Below are 8,062 nucleotides of genomic sequence, written 5' to 3' on the forward strand. Positions count from 1 at the left end.
TAGATATATTATTCAATTTTTTCTAAAAATTGATTTGATTTGATGGGATAAATTTAGTTATAATTTTAAGTATATTTTTATTAATGAAATAGGTTTCATTAAAAAAATTTTACTAGTTGTAAGGCAAATTAACAAAAAGTAGAGTTTTACGAGATGAGGCGGGGCTTCGCAGGACCCTAATGGGCGGGGATGGGGTAAGAGAATTTTCCCCGTCATGCGGGGTGGGGCGGGGATGGGGCAAGACAAAATCATGCGAGACGGGGACAACGACCCCTTCCTTCGACCCCGCCCCGCCCCATTGCCATCCCTAGACTCTCTCCAAAATGTACTTTTTTTAAGAGTTGCTACAGTAGCTCTCTTCACCAAGAGAGTACTGTTCATTCTCTAATCCATTTTATATCCTTAAAAATTTTTACACCTGGATAAATTGAAATAAAAAATTTGGCATAACAAATTAAAATTTCAGTCTTTTATCTCAACAACTACAAAGTACAACAAAACATAATCCAAAAAAAATACAAATCTCAATGGAATCACAAAACACAATTTTTCTCATAAACTAATTAAATTATAAAAATAAAAGGGAAAAAAAAAAAAAAAACCGACCTGCCCCATTTGGACTAAATGTCATTGGAATTGGAGAGGAGGACAAACGGCTATAAAGGCGGTGCAAACGACGAAGGACGAAGAAGACACAACTCTCTCTCTCTCTCTCTCTCTCTCTCTCTCTCTCTCTCTCTCTCTCTCTCTCTCTCTCTCTCTCTCTCTCTCTCTCTCTCTCTCTCTCTCTCTCTCTCCTAAGAACGAACCAAATTAGTTTGTTTAAGTGAAATGTGTGGGTGTGGCCTTTATATTTTTATGTTTTGATGGGAGAAATGCGGGGCCTTCCGGCTTCCGGCTTCCTACTTTTTTTCTTTTTTAAATGGTACCAAGTGTTTGCTAAAAAAACTTTTTTTAAGTTTTTTTTTTTTTTTTTTTTTTTTTGCGGGAAATTAATTAGAAGTTAATGAATAGGAATAATAATCCCTTAAATTAAGAATATATATATATATATATATATATATATATATAAAGAGAGAGAGAGAGAGAGAGAGAGAGTCCAAAGGGATACTAATAACTTAATGAATATTAATAATTAAAATATAAAAACTAACGATTTTTTAGAGAATAATTAATGAATAAACTCATTCCAAATATACATAGATTTGATAAATTCTAAATTACATATAATTTTCAAAAGACTTGCACAAGACTAACATAAATTTGATAAAGACTAACAAAAAAAATAATGCAAGCATGAAAATTAAAATTAGACTGTTAACAAAATAGATGGTTGGAAATTTGAAATTATAATATTTAAATGGGATAGAGAATATTGGAAAGTATATTGCTTTTTATAATCAGATCAAGACATCAATCAAATTTTAGTGTAAGCAGGGATTGAATTCCAGATTTCTTATTCAACTAGGAAATTATTAGGTACTCCCGAAATACCATAAATGCGTGTTCCCTTTTCTCACATAAATGGTATTCCCTCTCTGAGAGTATACAATAATTTTCCATTCAACTATTAGAAACTTTACTAATTGAGCTAACTGAAACCTACAACAACATTGATTCTTAGTTTCTTACTACATTGAGAGTTGGACCAGGTAAAAGTAATTATTCACTCTCTCAATAGTATAAAAATTTGAAGAGGTTATTCGAAATATGCTTAGTGGGAAAGTTTTGTCAAGACATTACTGGCGACGACAACACATTTGATTGGTCTGAAAGTTGTTGGAGAGGAGCCGAACCTAGGCGTTAAGTTATACGATATTTAATTATGTATACGTTTCAATAATCTCTCTCTCTCTCTCTCTACTATGTAGTAGTCTTATCTTATAGGCTAATTTCGTTTTAACTTTCCTCCGAAAACGACCAGCTAATGAAAACTCAATAAGTGAGTCCTATTCCTATACACACACACACACACGCTAACACTACTTCCTCGTTTCTTTAATTAAAGACGTAGGTCAACCACGATAATGATGTAAATAAAAAGGGTACTATTACTATCACCCATAAACACACTTCTCATTTGGCCTCAAATTTCTACAACAACAACCAAAAAAAAAAAACACACACACACAGTTCTCATTGAAATTTGAACTTTCTAAGAACACTACACCTCTAGATGCGTGTTTGAACACATTGATTTTGATTTCTCTAACCAAGAAAACAAGTTTGCATTAAACAAATACAATACTATACTGTTTGTATATGCTCCATGTCGTGAAGGGTCATGTACTTAAAATTTGACAATGTGCGCTGTGAGATTCGTTATTATGGATGGCTATGATTGATTTATTATCTTTTCAGATTATTATCTATATTATCATCTTACTCTTTTCTTTAATCAGAGCATTTATTTTGTTAGCTGTTTAATTTTTAATAGTATTAGTAGGGTCCTTGGAATCTGTTCTTCCTCTAGAATTCTTCATCCTACTACAATAATGCCAAACTATACTACTACTTTTAATTTCAACACCTTTCATAAACGGTGATAGCTTAGTAGCCTATAATAATGTTTAGAGGTTGGAAAATTCTAGTGCCACAACTCTGTGCACAACTTTGTGCACAACTCGGCCATGTGGCGAGTTGTGGTTGGTGGAGGGGTGACCCACCATCACCCCTTTACCAACCACAACTCGCCACATGGCCGAGTTGTGCACAAAGTTGTGCACAAAGGTGTGGCACCAGAACTACTCAGCTTAGAGGTTTACGTAAAAGATCAGCAATTGATTTATTGTTGCTAGCTATCTGATCCCCAGACCAATAGTGTAGTCAGTGGCACTAGTAACAATAACAAGAACAGTGCCACTTTGTTATATTAGTTTGAACTCCATATTTTGCTTCCTCTCTAGGAGTGGCAGTAGCAATAACAGGAACAGTGACACTGTGTATCGCAGCGTAATGGAGCTCTTTCATTAATCATCGATCACACTATTTGGACAACTAGTTTAGGCAAATCAGCCCTAAGCTTTGAAAGCCGAACAACTCTCTGTTTGTGCTGTGGCTCCTAAGTCCTAGCAGTAAATGCGTTGGCAAAAGCAAAAGCAATTATTGTATAATAATTTACACTAATTCTTCTACCTTTTGCGAGCTAATAAGGCCAAAGCCGTAAGCTAGATTCCTCTAAGTCTACATCTTATAACCAGCTAGAAAACTCCAGGGACCGACGAATCTTAGCCCTCTAATCAGGCCAACTGGCAAGAAGCCAATGTCAGTATGTAGACTGTAGTCTGTATACTATAGTTGTGTGTGTGTCTATATATTTTTAAATGTGGTAGAGTTGTATTTTAAGCCAGGGTTAAAAAAACATTAAGGAAAAGGACATAATTTTCTTCATATTAGTTCGTAGGAATGTTTTTCCAATTCATAATGATAGGCCAAGAATGTATTGGCCCATTGTGATATATTAATTGATTAATTAGTCAAGTTTATTAATTAATCAAATTAATACCGGGTGATTTTAAGGTAACCACTCCCGAGAATCTACTATTATCAAAATAAGCAGTTAGAAGTAAAGGAATTCCAGTACTTTATACCAACCTATAATTGAACCATTACTCCAATACCCAATTGGATTTGTTCTGTAGTGACAATCTCTCCTTTCAATGCACGACTTCCAGTATATGACTAACCAATAGATGCACAGATTCCAGTATGCGACTTAATCACCAACTTGAGAAAGATGTTGGCTGCAAAGTTCGTCAGTTCATCCAGACAATGCAAATCAAAAAGCTCATTGGTCACAAAACCCTACGGTGTACAAATACAGCAACTTTTTCAAGAAAAAAAATGAACTAGGGCAAATTCTGTCTCCGGTCACAATTTGCATGAACAAGACTTTGCTTCACACTTGTGCAACTGTGCAACCTTTGACGTCCCTTAAAATAATCCTTATATATGTTTAGAATTGTGAGAAAAGAAAGCCTAAACACATACTCACGGATTGGATGAAAATCAGTTCTGAAAAACTGAGTTTCATAAACCTTGAAAGATAACCATCTATTGAGATAGCCATCTATCAAGATAACTGTCGAGTCACAGGCTTCAGCAGCTTTTAAACCTCAATAGATGCTAGCTGTCGAGTTTTAAAATCCAGCACTTCATTACTTGATTCTTAGACAAACTTGTATGGCTTTAATACTTGAACTTGAAACCTTGTTTCTTGAAGCATTAAACACATTCTAGATTTACCAAATTACAAGTAAAGTGCATTTTGTTAAAGGATTAGCCAATTACATAAAATATTGACATATGTTCCTAATATTGAATCACATATATCCTAACACATAATATAAAGTAATTCAAATAAAAATTTATATGTGCCTTAGGGTGTCTACCAGCCAGCTGGTTTGTTCGGATTGCTACCAACTCGCACCTGACCTGATTGTATTGGGTCTTGGAAACTTAGACCAGTTGCTGACTTTTAGAACATGGGTCACTAATCAAAAAACCATTTGATTTTTGATGGTTAGATCAATCAAAGTTGCTTCCCTCCTTGTCGATGGTGGCTCGTGGCAAAGATCTTGAGATCTCCGTTAGATCTAATGGAGATCTCACCAAATCTAGCAAAGATCTCGTCAATTATAGTGAGATCGTCACTAGATCTTGCACTATAATCAAAGTGGAGATCTAGAGTAGTGACCCACCAAAGAAGAAAAAATGAAGGTAGTATATGGTGGACCAGTTATAATTGAAACTCTAGGAAGGGAGCATCGCCACTCAAACAGATCTTAATTAGTTGGGACAATTTGCACTAGCAATCAACAGCCACACCTCTCTGATTAGAGTTGAAACTCTAGGAGGGGGGCATTGCCATTCAAACTGATCTTAATCAGTTGGGACAATCTGCACCCGCAGTTGACCACCACACCTCTCTGATAAAGTGGTTCTTGGTTTAGATGGCTTTAGATCGAGCGATTTTGTTGGGTTTGGGTCTAACTTGGACAACCCTATTTTTATCATAAAACCTTTTGAATTATTGATTAGATGTTGCCAATCCAACATTCTCAATAGTGAAAAAAAAAATGGAATGCTAATGATGTGGTACTGACGACCACTAGAAGGTGAAAGGTTTTCTGCCCAGACATGGCTCTTGGGATCTCGTTCCGCATTTAATGCATAACGGCGGCGCCGTACACATCATGGCCACATGGCGTGCTCTGACTGGTGGAGTTAATGCCCCACTTGTGTGACTCTTGGGTTCCCCGCTGGTTCTCAGTTTTTTGTGCCTAGTTTTTAAACTTCCTTTCTTTTCTCTTTCCCCTTCACTTTTCCCACTCTTTCGCCTTTATTGCTTTGTCCTTCTTCTTCTCCAAGCTGTTCTGCCCTATGATTTTCTTGAGCTTTTCCTTTCTGTGGTTGCTTTCTTTAAGGTATGTCTTTTTTCGCACCTCCTTTACTCTTTGTAGTATAGTTAAATTGTACGAGTTTCTGATTTTCTTTTCTGCTTTGGGTTTTTAGGATTTTGTCCCTCTTTCCTTGTTTTTTCGAGTTCCATGGTTAGTACCTCTGAAGTAGGATAGTTTGTCCCTCTATTTCGTTCCTTTTTGTGTGTTTGGGGAATTTTATAGGTGTTTCCCATACCTTTTCCCTTTTAGTTGAAGGCTTTGTTTTTTAGGGTATAGTAGCCTAAGCGTAGTGTTGGCTGATTTGTTTCCTTTACTTAGTCAATCAGTTGATTGGTTAGAGGATTTAATAGGTGAGTGAAGAGCGATATTAGAGGTGAGATCTAGTGAGCTCGAGATGGGGTTGTCGTCTAGCGATGATCCTATGGAGGTGGAGGAGGACACTGTGGCTTCTGGCCTACAGGAGATTAGGGCTTTCCACGCCCTCAGGGAGGTGTGTTTCCTGGACGTTGAGACGCTCTCACCGGGAGGAACGAGCTTGTCACTTTTCGCCAAGGGAGGTGTGCTTCTACGAGGCTGCTTTCCTGTGTGGACTTAGATTCCCCATCCACCCCTTTATCATGGAGCTTTTAGGTCATTTCAACATTGCTCTCGGGCAACTTCTGCCAAACTCCTGGAGGATAGTGATCAGTTGTATGGAGATATGGCTGGCTGCCACTGAAGGAGATATGATCAAGGTGGACAAGTTTACTTACTTGTACCGTTTAAAGAATTCCAAGGAATATGGGTACTACGAATTGGTGCCTTGGGTGAGGAAGGCTAGGATCGTTAGGGACCTGCCCTCGTCATTCAAATATTGAAAATCCCGATTCTTTTTTGCGTCTGGGGATGAGTGGAAGACTCCTTCTAACAAAGTTTGGGGTGATCTCCCTAGGTTGCTTCGTCAGTGGAGATTCCCGAGTCTAGGTGCGTCGTCTTTTTTGCTACTCCTTCGTCCTTCGTTCTTTTGTATACATTTTGTCATCGTTAACTCTCCTGTTTATTGTCTCTTGTGCAATTAAGAGACAACTAAAACTCAAGAGCAGGTATAGGCAATGTTTTGAGGCGGCTATTGAGTACGCGAAAACGATTGACGACTTTGACAATCTGGTCGATCCCCGTACTTTAGCTCTGCACTACCTTAGTCGGAGCCTTTCGCCTACGTCCTGCACACCATAGAGATTGAGGAGAAGAAGAGTAAGTACTTACTTAGCTCATCATTATCTCTCATTTTCTCTCTCTTTTTCCTTTTTTTTTAACAAGTGTTTTCCTTTTGCAGAGATGACTACGAAATTTAACCAGGGGATGTATGCAAAAATAAGGGCCAAGACGAACGAGCCTCTTTCCAATCTCGGGAAGAGGGTGGTGCACGTTGTGGAGAAGGGGGTCTCCGTTACTCTAGTTACTCCCGTCTCTAAACCGACGAGAACTGCCTCCTCGGCTACCTTGGTTGAAGAGATTATCCCATGCTTGAAGAAGCAGTGTGTGGCTGACAAGGGGAAAGACAAGGCTGATTCCTGCTCGTCCAGCTGTATGGAGATATGGCTGGCTGCCACTGAAGGAGATGTGATCAAGGTGGACAAGTTTACTTACTTGTACCGTTTAAAGAAGTCCAAGGAATATGGGTACTACGAACTGGTGCCTTGGGTGAGGAAGGCTAGGATCTTTAGGGACCTGCCCTCGTCATTCAAATATTGGAAATCCCAATTCTTTTTTGTGTCTGGGGATGAGTGGGAGACTCCCTCTAACGAAGTTTGGGGTGATCTCCCTAGGTTGCTTCGTCAGTGGAGAACCTCGAGTCTAGGTGTGTTGTCTTTTTTGCTAGTCCTTCGTCCTTCGTTCTTTTGTATACATTTTGTCATCGTTAACTCCCCTGTTTATTGTCTCTTGTGCAGTTAAGAGACGGCTAAAACTCAAGAGCAGGTACAGGCAACATGTTGAGGCGGCTATTGAGTACGTGAAAACGATTGACGACTTCGACGATCTGGTCGATCCCTGTTCTTTAGCTCTGCACTGCCTTAGTCCGGAGCCTTTCGCCTACGTCCTGCACACCATAGAGATTGAGGAGAAGAAGAGTAAGTACTTACTTAGCTCATCATTATCTCTCATTTTCTCTCTCTTTTTTTTTTTTTTTTTTTTTAACAAGTGTTTTCCTTTTGCAGAGATGATGACGAAATTTAACCAGGGGATGTATGCAAAAATGAGGGCCAAGAAGAACGAGCCTCTTTCCAATCTCGGGAAGAGGGTGGTACACGTTGTGGAGAAGGGGGTCTCCGTTACTTTAGTTACTCCCGTCACTAAACCGACGAGAACTGCCTTCCCGGCTAACTTGGTTGAAGAGATTACCCCATGCTTGAAGAAGCAGTGTGTGGCTGACAAGGGGAAAGACAAGGCTGATTCTTGCTCGTCCAGCGTTTGGGACGATGTTGGCCTTGCACTGATGAGGGCACAAGATGCTTTCACTACCGAGGAGCTTAGGGTCTTCTCTGGCATGTTCCCTAACGAGGTTGTGGGTCGTCATATCCACAAGCTTGTCTAGGTAGTGTACTTGTGAAAATTTTGTCTTTCCTTTTCCCTTCTTTTATATTGTTCTGACAGTTGGATCTTCTTTTCAGGTACTAAGG

The sequence above is a fragment of the Quercus robur genome, chromosome 2 (genome assembly GCF_932294415.1).
Source record: "Quercus robur chromosome 2, dhQueRobu3.1, whole genome shotgun sequence".
Classification (NCBI taxonomy): domain Eukaryota; kingdom Viridiplantae; phylum Streptophyta; class Magnoliopsida; order Fagales; family Fagaceae; genus Quercus; species Quercus robur.